Consider the following 16,703-nt stretch of genomic DNA (forward strand, 5'->3'; position numbering starts at 1 on the left):
GAACACAGTGAACTAGCTATCAGGATTTTGGAGCAGGGTTGTGTACTAGAACAAGGAGGTTAAGTAGTGTAAAGCGGTGATGAGATCAGTGGGTGGAAGGCCTTAAATGTTACATCATTTGTTTAATCTGCTTTGTAGACCATACAGAGTCAATGAAGACTTTTTGAAGAGTTACTAGGGTTTTATTTTTCTTGAATACTGGTTATTTACTGTAACTTTACAGACGAATATGTACCTATGTGTAGCCATGTGTCCTGAGACACTGCACACTTAGAGAGAAAACAACATACCTGTGTTTTGTAGCTATGGAGCCTTGAGCAAGGTGGCGGAAACAGTGGTTGCTCCAGCTCTATTATTGTGCCCTGTGTAGTTGCAAGAAGGAGGCGGAAAGGTGAGACTGCTCTGGGCCACAACCAGGACATGGTGCTTACATAAGCTTAATGCAAGGGTGTCTACTCCATGGGCCAGAGGAGCCCAGCTAAGTTATCCTCCAACATGTATGAGCTCCTTTACTTTTCCAGGATTTCTGGTTGGAAAACAACGGAATGCAGCTGTAAAAGCTGCATATCCACGCCCGCGTTTTCACATAGCTGACTTTCAGTTGTGCATAGATTTCCCTTGGTGAATTTCAAACTCTGACAACTCCTGTCACTCCTAAGTGCTTAAAATGCAGATTTTTGGTATAAGCTAGGATTGCAGACAGGTGTTTTTTACTGGAAACAAGTCTGTCTATTTGAAGTACAGAAATTTGCTTTCTATCAATCATGTCTGTGCTAAGCACTGACAAATGTGAATCTGGTCATTAAGGCCCTTAAACTTCCAGCTTTCCTAGGTATTTAAGATAGGCTTTTATTTGCAAAGATCAGAAATGCATTTACTGCACAGAAAAAAAGCACACTTCTCATTTATTCCTCAAGGCTGCTGGATTTTATGAGTCACTATTTTCTTGTTGGCTCAGACAATAGAGCTGACTGACATGGGAGATCCCACAGATGACCTCCTCAAGATCCCACCGGCTTTAAACAACCCCCGATTACAAGATAGAAAATCTGTGGCTCAGGTCTTGCCTTGGTAATGAGAATGTGGTAGTAGAGTTTTAACCATGTTTGAAAGTAGTTTCCATTAGTATAATATGAAGATGCTTAGCCACACACTCTTTAAGGTTTCTGTCGTGATATGCATGCACACTTCATACATCTGGTCTGTGGATACCCTGCAAACCGCTTGCCTATGATGTCAAGCAACATTCAATGACACACAGGTTGGATTTTAGGCATTGGCATAGGTTTATAATCCACCATCCTAAGGTTCACTACAAGGGGATGCATCCAAGCAGTAAACTTCATCTGTATGCAAGGCCCAGAATCCTAAAAGGTGAGGCTATGCCACTGTCACATAACAAAGAGCACTGCCTTTCTGAGTTTCACAGCTTGGCAGAAGTCTCCCAGACAAAACCGTTAGTTTTTTAACTCTTTTTCTTGGAGTCACATGGTACTTCTTCAGCTGAGAGAACTATAATGACACCATATAGATGCCTGTGCTCTGAAAAGTCTCCCCACTGTGTCAGACGTACTTGAGAGCCAGATAAATCTGCCTTATGACTTAGGAAACTATTCGAATCTCACTGTAGACTCTTCCCTTGTCCAAGTGCTGTACTGTTTATTAATTTGATTAGGAAAATTGTATTGCTCCCCCTTCTGTGATAATTAGAGTTAAAACCAAGACCCCGCACATGTTATGCAAGCTGTCTACCACTGGGCTACAACCCTAATCCTGACTGCCATTTTTACTTCGGACTAAATTACAGCATAATAAACTACTAGAATTTTATTAAGGCTTTGGAACCTTTCTCTAGATCTTACCTTCTCTGTAACAAGTGTCTTCTGAAGTACTTACGACCTTTTCTGATTCTTCAATAACTTTCTGCATGGGAATTCTCCTGTGGGGCAGTGCACTGGGGGTACAGCAGTGTAGGTCAGGGATGCTGCTGCTGCTGTTCATCAAAAGTGAAAAGGTCAGAATCTTCCACGCAAAAAGGACATAGAGCTCTGTTTTGCTATGTGCTGTCTTGGACTCTACTTAAAATATGAGAATTATTTTAATCATAGCCTAGACTTTCCTTAATGAATAATTTTAGTGTGTGTGTGTGTGTGTGTGCACACGCACTGTATCAATTAATTAATCCAATGGTTGTGGAAAAAAGGTAGATACCATGAAACCCTAGTTTTGCTTCTATTAGATTTTACAAAAGGAGTTGGAGTTACTTTCTTTTGGTTTCATCTTTTTTTTTAAAAAAAATCATTTACCTCTGCATTATATTTTATTAGTTTATTGAGCTTTTAATTTAATTGGTCTTTTATTTGTACATCCTGTTAGAATTTCATTTTTATTTGATTGTCTGTGCTGGACTTGTTGCAGAGTTTCAGGTGGGTACTGGGATTACGTCTGGTCAGTAAGAACACTGTTCAGGAAGAGAGGAGACCCTCCACTCCCTACTATCTCTGTGACTAGACCAGGAATATTATTATTTGTGGGGACACTTCTGATGATATCACTGCATAACTGAATACCAGTTTTGTCTTAATTTGTATATTTTTCCTTTTCTTTCTTTTGAAGATGATAACATTCCTAACTGGCACAGTTACGGAGAACACAAACTCCTTGAAACCCAGAAACTGTGGAAGTCAAAACATTGGCACAACATCAACAGTAATAATACATATTTGGTGACTTGTTTCCTTTTGAACCTCTGGACGGTACACATTTAAAAAAAATTCTGGAATGTGGTGTTCTTTATTCTATGAATGGAAAACAAAATATAGGCATATGTCTAAAATTAGTAAATAGTGAGTATTTGAGACATCCTTTTTAGTACTTAATATGGGCATTTTGGGGGGTCTGGAAATTGAAATGAGGGGTCATAATTTTAAAAGATGAAACCATTGTGAGTGGGTTTACTCATAAAGTAAAAGTTTCTCCTTTTATAATGTTAGTAATAAGCAAGAATTTAGGGACTGAAGAGGAAAAGAGGGACCTAGCCTGCTATAATGAGTGCTTCATTGAGATGAACATCAAATTTTCTATTCCCTCTGTATAATGATGATGTTCTGTGCAATTCCATTTCTGGCATATCAAGAGATGTTATGCAGAAATATATTTTACATCTATTTGTGTTCCAGAACTTCTGCATCATTAAAATTAAGTAGATTTCTTTTAAAACATTTATCTTTTGAAAATTTCCTATGTGTGTACTGTATTCACATCATTTCCCTCCCATCCTCCCCTTAGCTCCACCTCTAATTTATAAATGTTCCTTCTTTAATTATTATATATGTCAATATACATATGTATATGTAATTTCAACCTGCTTTGCTTTGTGTGTGTGTGTGTGTGTGTGTGTGTGTGTGTGTGTGTGTTTCGGATTGACCCCTTGGGACTGGATAACCTATCATGGGCCTTGTTCCTGGAGAAGACTGATTCTTCCTTTCTAAGCAGCCATTATTCAATCTGTGGCTCTTCATTTAGAGGTTGGGGCCTTGTGAAATTTACCCCATCCTGTTAGTGCTGTCAGATGGTGCCCTTGTGTGTTGGTCTCATGTAGGTGACAATACTGGTAGGATTTTATGGCACCCTGGCCCTGTCCTTTATAGAAGACGCTATCTTGAAGCAGATAAGCTAGCCCTCTGATTCTTAGAGTCTTCCAGCTCTTCTTCATAATGTTCCATGAGCCTTAGGCATAGGAGTAGTATTGTGGATCTATTAGCCGTGTCTCTGCACCAGTGCAACTATGCCATGCTTTGACTTGATGATGTGTCTTTTCAGATTCTGAAAGGTGGATATTATATATGTTTTCTCCTCCTAAGGTTATTGATTTAAAAGAAAAAACAACCCATACTCTGCCAGCTTGCCAAGGGGACTTCTCACAGAGTGGGTACAATGATATATCTAAGGTGGGAAATCCTGTGAGAAAAAAAACCCTGCCATAATAGGGTGACCACAAATTTGGACATTGCTTTTCCATAAATACAGATATTACCCGAGGCTTCTCAAAATATTTTCATGTGTTTTGTCTCATTTTATTCTCATTAGCTATACTTAGTGTAGTTTAATTACTGTTTTCCAACTTGGGAGATGAAGAAAGGAACTAACTATGCAATAGTTCTTTAATGCTAGAAAAAACTTAGTTCTGTTGGGGAGAACACATAGAGCTGTGGCTGAAGAAAATATGTAATCCTGGAGTCGAGTTTTTCTCCATTTCTTATTTTGCAGACATTTTCTTTTGTATAGCACTGATCCCAGAGGAAACATTTCTAAGGTGTGTGGTGATGGCTTAATGATTCTTGATACCTTAGTCCCAAGGTATGTCTTAGTTGGTTTGACTCAACGCAATGTGCCAATACTTTTATCTGAACTAAATAAACAGACACAATGTTGGTTCGTAATGGAATCTGGCGAAAAGGAGTCCTTACAGAAAGTCAACCAAAGCATCTCATCCAAAGATCAATATCATGTACATATTTGTAATAGAAACTCATTGGGGATCATTTAGAAATTTTTATTTACTCTTATCTTATCTGGGAAGGGAGTGATTGGTACTAAAGAGATTCAGTTCCTGATGTCATTGAGTCGTACAGATTGATGCCATTAAGAATCAGATTGAGTCATTAAGCTCAACATAAGAATGAGGTAGAGAAATAAAATTATAGAATTCATTTAAAATAACAATCTCCCAGCAATTGTAAGCATTAAGCAATACAATACATTGAAGCAACTGCTCTGCCACCAAAAAGAGAGTCCTTTGGGGTGGGATGCTGTGCCCAAATCAGACTGAGACCCCAATGTTATCTAGATCTTTTCTGAAATCTGGCTAGAGAATTAGGGTCAGTTTGACTGGAACACTTAACAAGCAATACAAAGCACTGGACAAAGGATTCTTGGGATGCTGAATTATTCATGACTCAAGGAGTATAACTTGAGGAATCAGGTGGAAACTTGATTTGTTAGGACAAGTTAAAAGTCAACATGTGTATCTTTTTTCTTCCATTGCACATTATCAACTCTTTAGATCTTGGCAAGGAAGAGGGAAATTCAATGAGAATTTCAAATTTAGTTTCATCTTGCATTTGGTATATTGGTGCAGTAAAGAAGCTTATCTGGGTGGTAGGGGAAGTTAGCATAAGTTTTAAGTTTAGCCAGAGATAGTGTCTATTAGTAGAAGTCTCAACTCAACACCAAGGCCCAGAAGAACCTGTAATTCTAGTGGCAGGCCAAATTGATCGTTTTTGGTTTTTGGCTTACCATATTGTGTCAAGTCCCTAGAGCAAGACGTACAAGGCAAGGGGTTTAAGACTTGTGCCATTTCCTGTAGCTCTCGCATTGGATTAGTAGGGCTTGCTACTATGGTTCTATTTGCATCATAAGAATATTTTTAGAAAATCTAACTTGTGGCAGCTTGCCCATTATTTTATGTTGGTTTATAGTATATGGGTAATGGAGAAGGAATGGCTTGATTTCCTGGAGATGAGTATATAAATGTCTGGGTTATCATAAAACTGACTATGTATGCTCTTCACTTGCCACCCTTTCATTAATGTCAATTTCCAAAAAGGAACTGCCAAGTTTCTTGGCATGCACATCTAGTATCCATATATGGGAATCATTAGACTATGTAAATGCAGCCTTTTGTACTCATCTGTGCTTTGTATTCACTGGGTAGAGTTACTCAGTAGTATAAATAAACTATGAAGTCCTAGACTAAGAAGTTCTTTGGACTGGGGAATAATATAAGTTTTATTTTAAGTGTGTTTGTTGCTTCCATATGAGTTTTTGTTTATGTTTTGGATTACAGCCATTGCCACCACTGTGCAAAAGCCAGGAAGAAATTTCATCGGGTGTTTCTGGTAGAAGTTGTGAATTATTATACTTTTTCAGTTTTCACTGGAGCACATTGAATCTGTGAACTAAGGAGCAGCACACCCACACAGCACAGACCTAAAGCTTCCCTTTAAAATAGTTGTTCAACAGGTAGAACGTGGCCTTACCTGGTTAGATTTCTTAATAGATAAAAACCCATGCACAAATGCTCACACTCTCCTCTAGTAAAGTATACCAATCCCCTGTTCTACTTTGTTTTTCAGTAAAACAACTGGCCAATAGTTCTTCTTCAAGAAAAGTGTCAAAACAATTTCGATTCTCACATTCTAAGAACCTTACATTCATAAGATACATATATTCTAGCATGTATCTATTTGCTTGTCATTTACCTCTTTATCTCATAAAAGAAATTCTGACAAACAAGAACATTTTCAGATTATCAGGATAAGAGCAACTATACATGGGGATAGCCTTCAATAGTTCAAAATATATTAGAATGAAGACGTTCTCCTGTTTGCTACCATACTTATTTGTTTATGACTTGACCATCTTTATAATTTTTAATACTTGGATATGGTGGTAGGAAGAGTAACGGTCCTCGTCATTGAAAACATGTTACTTTATGTAGTAAAAACAAAACAAAACATTGAGCTTTGGTGTTAAGATGGGGATTTTTATCCTAGGTTAACTCAATGGGCATGACGTAAAAGTGTAATTAGAGGGAGAGATTTCAGAAGTGGACAAGGGACAGAGAGATGCTTCTTCACTTGCTTTTTGAAAGGGCTTCATGGACCGAATGATGCAGTCAGTCTATATTAACTGGAAAAGACAAGGCAGTGAATTATTCCTCAGAGACCCTAGAACCCTATTGGCCAGATGATGCCTTAATTTTAGACAGCCAGAAGTATATTCAATGTAGATTTACATATCTACAAGATAATAAATTTGTGTTGGTCATAGTTCCTCACTTGAGATATAGAACAATTTTCTTTACAGCCGCTGTTCAAGATACACTGTAAACAAGCAATGTACATGAGATCAGCAACTGTTTGCTTTAGAAGTAAATATGTTCTCTGGATTCTCAACACAATGTCAAAAATTTTCCTAAAGTCCCATTTAAGGAATGTGCTGGTTATTTTTTTTTTAACATTTTGATATAAACCAGAATCATCTGGATAAAGAGAATGACAATTTAGGAATTGGCTCCATCAGATTGCCCTTTAAGAAAATTCGTGGGAGTATTTTCTTGATTAATGATTGATGTGGGAGGACTCAGCTCACTGTGGGCAGTGTCAATTCTGGACAGATGTTCTGAGTTGTATAAGAAAGCAGACTGAGCAAGCTATCAGGAGCAAGTCAGTAAGAAATGATCTTCAGTGGCCCTGCTTTATTTCCTGCATTCAAGTTCGTACCTTTGGTTCCTTCCCTGACTTTCCTTCATGATAGACTTTAAGGTGCAGTGAATTAAAACTTTTCCTTCTCCAAGTTGCTTTAGTCATGCTATTTATCTCAGTAATGGAAAATTAAACTAGAACAAGACAGCTGTGTAGTTTAAGTATGTAATTACACACATGGAAGGTAGCCAGCCATTGTTATGTGTTCATAACTTTCTAAAACAAGCATTGGGGAATAACTTCACATGTACTAAATATATCTAGAAGTGTATTCTGCTAAAATAGGGGTTTCTTGAAGTATACTTGGTTATAAAAAGGCAAAATGACGAACTCTACTGTTTTCTCATTTTATTTTTCTAAAGGTTGATGAATATAGGAACCAGAAAAGATACTTAAAAAATTCTAGACTCAAATAAAAATCAAAGTACAATTTACCAGAATCTTTGGAGAATAGTTAATTCTAAGAGAAAAGTTCACAGCTATGAGTATTTACATAACAAACAGAAAAATGTAAAATAACCAAATTAATAGGCCTTAAGCTCTTAGAAAAACAAGATCTAGGCAAACCAAAAGCACTAGACCACACAATACAGCAGAGAAAGAGGGGGTGGGGGAGAGGGAGAGAGACAGAGAGAGAGAGAAAGCAGGTCATAGATAATTAAATGGAATATAAAAAGAGCCTACATAGAATTAACACAGAAGTGCCATTTTTTAATAAAATAAATAGGATTAAAAATCCCTAGCCAATCTAACCAATGAGAGAGAAAACCCAAATTAATACCTCTAGAGACGAAAAAGTGAATGTAATAAAGATTCCAGGCCAGGCAGTGGTGGTGCACACTTTTAATGCCAGCATGAGGGAGATAGAGACAGGAATGATATGACTGGGCAGTGAGAGGAATATAAGGCGGGAGAAGACAGGAGCTGGGAGCATTCAGTCTGAGGGCTTGTAGAGGCAAGACACCCCATTCTGTCTGAGAATTTCATAGAGTAAGAACTATTGGCTGGCTGTTCTGCTTCTCTGATCTTTCAACTTTCACATGCTAATATCTGACTCTGGGTTTTTGCTATTAAGACCAATTAGAATTTGTGCTAAAGAAAACCTTAAACCAAACTTCTCAATGGACATAGACAAAAAAATTTTCCCCAAAAGAATTCAGTTTAGTTTCATTGCAAGGATGACTCAACACATGCAAATTAATATGTGAAATCTGCACAGAGATAGAGTTAAGGGTAGAAATCACATGATAATCTAAATAGACGCATAGAAGGCTTTTGACATAGTTCAACATTCTTTGATGATAAAATTACTGAAGAAACTAGGAATAAATGGAACCTACACGAACATAATAAAGACTACATAGGACAAAACTCTGCTGTTTATGGAGGAGCGGGCCAAGTCCCACCGCCCAGCTAGCTTAACCCCCGAAATAAACACACAGAAATTGTATTAATTAAATTACTGCATGGCCCATTATTTTTAGCCTCTTATTGGCTAACTCTCACATCTTGATTTAACCCATTTCTAATAATATGTATGTCACCATGAGGTCGTGGCTTACTGGGAAAGATTCAGCATGACGGACCTAGCAGCTCCATGGTGGCTCTCTCACTCTGCTCTCTTCTTTCCAGAATTCAGTTCTGTCTTCTCCGCTTACCTAAGCTCTCCCCTATCAGAAGGCCAAGGCAGTTTCTTTATTCAACCAATAAAGGCAACACAAATACAAAAGGATCTCCTACACCACTATGCTTAACATCATAATTAATAGGGAAAAGTTGAAAGCATTTGCCTCTACAATTAGGATCAAAACAAATGTTCCCATTCTCTCCCCTTACTCAACATAACGCTTTAGTCTAAGCTACAGAAAGATTAAAAAAGAAAAGGGACACAAGTAGGAAAAGAGGAAGTCAAATTATCTCTCTTGTGGGATGATGTAAACCTCTGCTTAAAAGACTAGAGACATCACCAGAATATTCTTAAATATAATAAACACTTTCAACAAAGTACCAGGTGCAAAAATCGAAACAAATATGCAGAAAGCACCACTTTTATACACTAATAATTAGCTTGCTTAATTAATTAACTTGCATAATATGTTTGTTGTTCAGCTATAATTTATTATGATTCTGTTTCCTCTTTTATACAAGTTTTCTTTTTTTCTGGAATCATTTGTCTATTTCCATTTTTATTCTATACAGTTTGTCTACCTTTTCTATTTCCCATGTTCTCTGTTACAGTGGTCATACATACACCAGTATTCTTTCCTCAGATGTTCAGGCATTTGGCTAGTTTATTAATTTTTTTCCCTCTGAGACTTTGCCCTTTGAGTCTCTGTTCTGCTCCATTCTAGAGTTCTGGTCTACTTCAGGTACTTTGCACAGCTCTTATGCTGGCCTTCGCCTTCACATTCATTGTCTGGTAGTCTTTCTTTTTGAAGGTAGTTAACTTTGCTCTTTGACAATTTTATAAATGTATATAATACATTTAGATTGTTCTCAGTTTCCTGCTCTCTTTTATATTCCCCCTCCTGGGCATCCCACCCCTTCCCTACCAATCTTTGCGTGTTAACTGCCATGTGTCCTATATCTTTTCCCTCTCCTTTGGAGAACATCTTCTTAACTTTCCAATGAATGAAATGGGGTAAATTTACTTTTCCCTCATCTTTAACTGACAGTTTACCTAGATATGGAGTTCTAAGTTGAAAACAATCTCTCAAAAACGGAAAGACATTTTCCTTTGTGTTTTAGCTCCCATTGCAACACTGAAGGATCTAAATATAATTCTCATTCTTTTGTATGTACCCTTTGCTCTCTGGAAAATTTTTGTCCTGGGCACTTGTAGATAGTTGTTATGATGTGTTCTCAAAGGGCCTTTCATAGAGTACTCGTATACTGGGTTCTTTCATCTGTGGAGGCATATCTTAATTAAAGAAATCTTGAATTATTTTCTTTTCACATTTATTTTGTGTGATTTTTGAAAATATATCAAGTGCTGAAATATCCTGAACTTTCATAGTTTCATCTTTCCTATTTTTGTTTTTGAAAATAGGGTTTCTCTGTGTGTAGTTCTGGCTATTCTGGAACTCACTTTGTAGACCAGTCTGGACTGGAACTCACAGAGATCTGTCTGCCTCTGCCTCCTGAGTGCTGGGATTAAAGGCGTGCGCCACCACAGTCCAGCTTTATCTTTCCTAGTTTAAATTTTTTATTATAGTTTTGAGAAATGTTCTTGGTTCATATAAGTGCTTCATTGAATTTTGTGTATTAATTATTACATGCATTTCTATTTTGTAAGAATAATTTATTATTTTTAGAATATTTACTTTTTAAATCACTTTGACTGATTTAATCCTATTTCTTTTTATATTTTTGAAAATTTAAGCATTTGATGTTTATTTTTATTCTGAGTATTTCCTCAGTTCCTAGAAATTCTCAGTCTTTTGGGTGGTCTGAATATGAATCGACTCAATTTTCAATTTTTGTTGGTCTTCCTGTAGCCAGCTCTGCTGGTCCACTGCCAAGCTCTCCTTTGTAGGTTAGTACCCACAGTTTTTGGCTCGCTGCTTGCTAATGGACCTCACTTGCAGTCTTCTCTAGAAGCTGCTGATCTGATAAATCAATACAATCACTTTTTGAGTATGCAACTTTGAGGATTCAGTGACATTTTCAAATATTAGAGACTTATTTTAAAGATATGGTCTTTTTTTTTAAAACCAATCAATGGCCATTTCTGGTTGAATGAGCCCTAATAGAGAGATTAAATGAATCTTGAGACTAAAAGTATAAACAAGGTTGATCCAACCCACCATAACTCTACAGCAAAGAGATCTATGTGTCTGTAGATTCTGGCTCCCAGAAGGGAATGTGAATGCAATAAAAACTCAATTTAATTTCAAACTGTAGATGAGCATTGCTACCTGGGTGCATTACCATAGCAGCAGGCAAAGAAAGAAAGGGCTGTGTTGGATGGGGTAATTGTGACCCTGTTTATCAATGAGGTGCTAAAGTTGCTGTTAAATGATGGGAAGGAAGAATATTTTTGGCACTCAGATGATCCACTCGGACATCTCTTGTTTTTCAATGTCAAATGCTAAGTGTATGTATTTATAAGGGAAGTAATAAAGGTTTACTAATCTGGGACTTTGACTACTTAAGGATGAAGGCCAGTGTCATTTCATTCATTAACTGTCTAGGTAATCAGAAATGCTAATAGGACACCAATGAGTCATTTTTTCCTCTCTCTAGAGCTCCCTCTTCTTCACTTCCAACCCTTCTTTCTTTCCTTGCTTCTGCAGTTACTCCAGGTCATGTACTCACATAAAAATATTCAGAGCAAGAAACCATGAGTAAAGAATAACGTGCAACGTTTGAGTGTGGGATAACCCATACAGTGCCTGTTCTCTAGTCCCATCCACATCCTTGAAAATTTCATTATTTTATTTTTTTCAATTGACAAATAGAATTCTAGTGTGTGTGTGTGTGTGTGTGTGTGTGTACACGTACGTATCACATTTTCATTATCAATTCATAAACTTAGGGACATTTAACCCTAAGGGCATAGTAGGGCACAGGTGTTATGAAGGGTGAACTGGGAAAAGCCAGGGAGGAGGTATAACTCGGGAGGGAAAGAGAGGAAGGAGGTATAAATGATACCAAGTATGTTTGTAAAAGCCATGAAGAATCAACATAAATATATTTATTATTATGTGTATTAAATGAAGTTACACCACTAGTGATGATAATTCCCCAATGAGCCATAGTCTATCCAATAAAAATCCCAGTAGCCTCCTTTAAAGTTGCTGGTCCTGGAAGCTCTAGAGAATTCCAAAACAATATAGGCTATTTTATTGCCATTGTGTCTAGCTGCTTTCCAGAATGTACAAGGAAGTCCCTGTGAATGAAGACATCACACACTTTGGACACAGGGCTTGGAGATACAGAGCTGGGACTGACCTGGAAGCCTCCTCTCTAAGAATTAGCTGTCATAGTTCTCTAGGTGCTATGCAAGCTGCCAAGGGAGAACAGCAATCAATAGTCCTACGTGGCTGTAGAGCTTGTGAATCACCATGGCCAATATAGCAAGAGAGCCACAAAGGTGCAATGCCATATGGCACTTACATCTTGGGGCTATCAATGGCCATCTAATTAGACTAAGGCCTGCTCAGTAGGAGGGAATTCATGCCAGGTACTGTGAACTCAACCAACTCCCCATGGTTGGTTAGGCCATGGAACCCAGAGGGGAAACTGGTATGGACACGTTTCTAAACCGGTATGATTTCTGCTCTCATTCTAAATTCCTCTACCTGTATTCACAGATAAGGGCCACCACCTTTTACAGCAGAAAAAGACCATCACAAAAAGTCATAATTGTTCTAAACATAGAGAGAAACTGCATTTTGGTGTCCAGGTTTAACTCAAACATCTACAAGATACCCCTATACCCAAGGCTCAGGAAATATTATAGAAGAGGGGCTGGAGGGGGCTGAAGAGATGGCTCAGTGGTTAAGAGCATTGCCTGCTCTTCCAAAGGTCCTGAGTTCAATTCCCAGCAATCACATGGTGGCTCACAACCATTTGTAATGAGGTCTGGTGCCCTCTTCTGGCCTGCAGACATACACACAGACAGAATATTGTATACATAATAAATAAATATTTTTTTTTAAAAAAAGAAAAGGAGCTAGAAAAAAATCTAAGAGCCAGAGAACCAAGGTGTCTGTTGTGAGATATTGTTTGTATGTAGGACAAAGAAGCTTGTAACATGACGGCCTGCTTGTTGGGGTTTCTGTCCCTCCTTGTCCCCCAGCCATTTAGTCCAAGAGAAAATCACACAGAGAGTCTACATTAGGTTATAAACTTATTGACCCATTAGCTCAGGCTTCGTATTAGCTCTTATAATGTATATTAACCCATTATCCTTATCTGTGTTAGCCACATGGCTCAGTACCTTTTTCAGCGGGGCAGGTCACATCCTGCTTCTTCCATGATCTGGGCAGGACTTCAGGAAGAGCTTCCTTCTTCCCAGAATACTCCTATTTTCATTGTCCCACCTCTACTTCCTATCTGGATTTCCCGCCCATACTTCCTGCCTGGCTACCAGCCAATCAGCCTTTATTTAAAATATAATGGACAGAATATAGACGATTGTCCCGCACCAGAAGAGGAAACCATGAAATAGCAACAATATGGTTTTCTAAACAAGACCTGCATAGTAAAATTAACCATTGACATGCCAACATGGGTGGGGGAAATTTTATGAGGTCACACCCATTAGATGAAGAGCAATAGGCAATTAATGAGTGTCAGGAGAGGGAGAATTAGTCTTCCCCAGGAATAAGTCCCATAATTAGTTATCTAATACAAGGAGTCAGTCCTAAAAAAAAAAAAATCAATAATTTGAGAGGGGCCATGGGATGGTTAGAGGAAAGAAAAGAAAGAGGAAAGTATTATAATTATATTTTAATTAAAGTCTATTTAAAAATAAAACACATATACATACAAAAACACTCAGTGGGCTCAACAGGTTGTAATTATATATGCGCATGTATGTATACATATAAGAATAATACTTAAAAAACAATATAATAACAATAGAAGGAGTACTTGGAGATACAGGAAGGGGAGCATTGTGGGGGTCATATTGTGGTAATAAGGGAGAAAGATGATCAAAATATATTTATGAATATGAAATGTCATAATGAAACCCATTAGTTTGTGCAATTAGTAAATGCCAATGAAAGTGGTAAAAGATATAACAAAAATGCAAATAGGGAGGAACCGTCGAGAAGGGGCAGAAAGATGATGTGTATCTCAGAACTACACTTAACACCCAGATAGTAATTCAACCCACTAATTGTCTTGTAAAACTTCTTGGAAAACCTGACCAAGCACAGCCTTAGAGAATCCTCCGTGCAGTAAATTTGTGAAAAAGGCAAGTGCACTGAACTGAACAAGGGTGAACTAGAGAAGATGCTGTGGCTACAAGTTGGGATTTCATATAGTAGGGTGTCTACCGGGCCTAGAGCTGCTGAAGATGCTCCTTTGTTTGAAAGATTATCCTAGGCTAAGGGCAGCCTCCTGGTTCAGAGGCACACAGGAGATCTCAGTTCTTTCTGTGAGTCCCAAGCAGACTTGCAACCACTTGGTGATTTATTCAAGAATACATTTAATCCCTTTCCATCAAGAAGGGACACGTTTGATACATTTTGTCCTCCATGGTTCTTTGTAAGATCAGCTCTAGGAAAGGCTAAGAGGCCTCAACCTACCCAAAGAACTACAGGCAACAAAGGAGTGCTGAGAACGGGAGAAATAGTCTTCCGCAGGGAAGAGCGCACCAATCGATTTCCCAATCCCAAATACTCAGCTCCGAAAAACATGTATACACAAGTTACATTATACAGACTGAGTAGGTTATATTTAGGAAAATATGCATATGCACATACTTTATGAGTGTGGTTTCTGATATTACCCAGTGATGCAGTCTCACAGCAAATTTCCCGATTGTCTGGCTTTTGGGATTTTTCTGCCTCCTCTTCTGCAGAGTTTTAATCTTGAATACCAGACAAAAGCTCTTGTATTAAATAAAGAGCGAGTGCCTAATTACAAGGAGCTCAGAGGTGCGACTATCAGCAGGTGATTGGATTGTGATGGCTCTGGCCCCACAGATTAATTAATCCATGTGTGGTTTTATACCTTGGGGGGTTATTTTGTGACGGAGAAACTTTAGAAGGTGGAATCTATGGCATAGGTTACAGGGGGTGGGGCGTTGAAGACTGGTTTTGTGCTTGCCCTGCCCCCACTTCTCACTATCCCTGCCCTCATCTTTCTCTGCTCCTCTCATGCTATCAGGTGTGTAACTTTGCTTCACCATGGGTTCTCCTTCCTTTCTAAGAGTAACGGAGCCATGCAGCTGTGCATTTACACTTCTGGAATTATAATCCCAAGGAAATCTTTTTTTTTTCCAGGGTTTAAATTTTTTTATTTGCATATTTAAAATTGCATCCCAATAATTAAAATCATTTTAACAAAAAAATGGTACTCGCATTAATCTGCATTTTACATCCTGCAGGATACCTTGGGCCATCTTGAATTTTACACTATATTTCACCACCTCCCACCCAGCTTTTTCCTTCACCAACATGCAAGTTCTTTTCCCTCCCTGCCAGCCAGACCTGCAGATGGGTGGGAGAGGCAGGGGAGAGGCCTTCCTGGTCAGTAGTTCTGATTCTTTGATGTGAAAGGGGCAGCGCAGTCATTTAAACTTGACTCTTTGAATCTTACAAAGTTAAACAGCTAAAAGAAGTAAAATAAGAAGGCGAAGCTTTTGGAATGTATAGTGCATATTGGCTTTGGTCGTCTTGTTACAATTTTCCAGCTTGCTTCTCCTGTTCAATTGTTTCTTTTGAAAGCAGAGAATTTTTCTCTTGCATTTCTATTTTCTTCAGTTTCGATTTACCAGTTTCTCGATTTCAGGCATATCATATTTGTCAGACATGGTTGCACGATGGAGCCGAGCACGGAGAGTTGATCTGCTCAGAGGCTGCCTCTGATTGTCCCAAGGAAATCTTTTATACTTTATTTTCTTAGGTATTTTCCTACAATAATGGCAAGTTGACCAATACACCTAGTAAATATTTCTGCTTTGATCAACTTCCTATAGACACCAAAGATTTGTAAGTTAATTGTGGCATCTATGTCTTTAACCTTTTGTAGACAAATATTCTACCTCTAGTTTTTAAACACATTATTGGCACCAATAAATTTGGATCAGGAATTGTTGTGATATAGCTAGTTTGAGGACCAGGTATGAACATGAAATTTAAGTGAAGTCACTCTTGGTATGTCTGGCTGGTCCCTAGCCATTAGGTTTCATTAAATAGAGGCACACATTATTTATGTTCTTTCTCCCACATCTGCAGAACTCCTTTCAGAATCAATGAGAATTACAGGCTGTTAACACAGTTGAGAAGTCATGTAAGACTTTATTGTGTTCTTTGATAATTTTGCCGGAGGACAGAATTAATATTTAAGTGATATAAAAACACCTATGCTATGGAACAGCATGTCATGGTTCCAAAGGACTTTAGTCACCTAGTTGAATGCATCTGACTCCCAATTTACTGGTACATCAAGTAACTCAAACTGAAAGACTATAATTGTTAGATTAAGAATAGTTAGTGGTAGAGTGTTTGGAAAGATAGTTTAGGCACCCAAATACAAGCCTTAGGGTCTGAGTTCAATCTCCAGAACTTGTGACAAAGGCTGGTTAGGATGGTGAATGTTTGTAATCCTAGTTCTGGGAAAGCAGGGACAGTTGGCTCCTTGGAGCTTGATGGCCAGCCAGTCTAACTCAGCTGGTGAGTCCCAGGAGAGTGAGAGACTTCTTTTCAAACTAAAGGAAGAAGCAAACAAGCAAAACTCATAAGGATTGTATCCAAA

The sequence above is a fragment of the Microtus oregoni genome, unplaced genomic scaffold (genome assembly GCF_018167655.1).
Source record: "Microtus oregoni isolate MIOR12 unplaced genomic scaffold, Mior012 000023F_ref0000262, whole genome shotgun sequence".
Classification (NCBI taxonomy): domain Eukaryota; kingdom Metazoa; phylum Chordata; class Mammalia; order Rodentia; family Cricetidae; genus Microtus; species Microtus oregoni.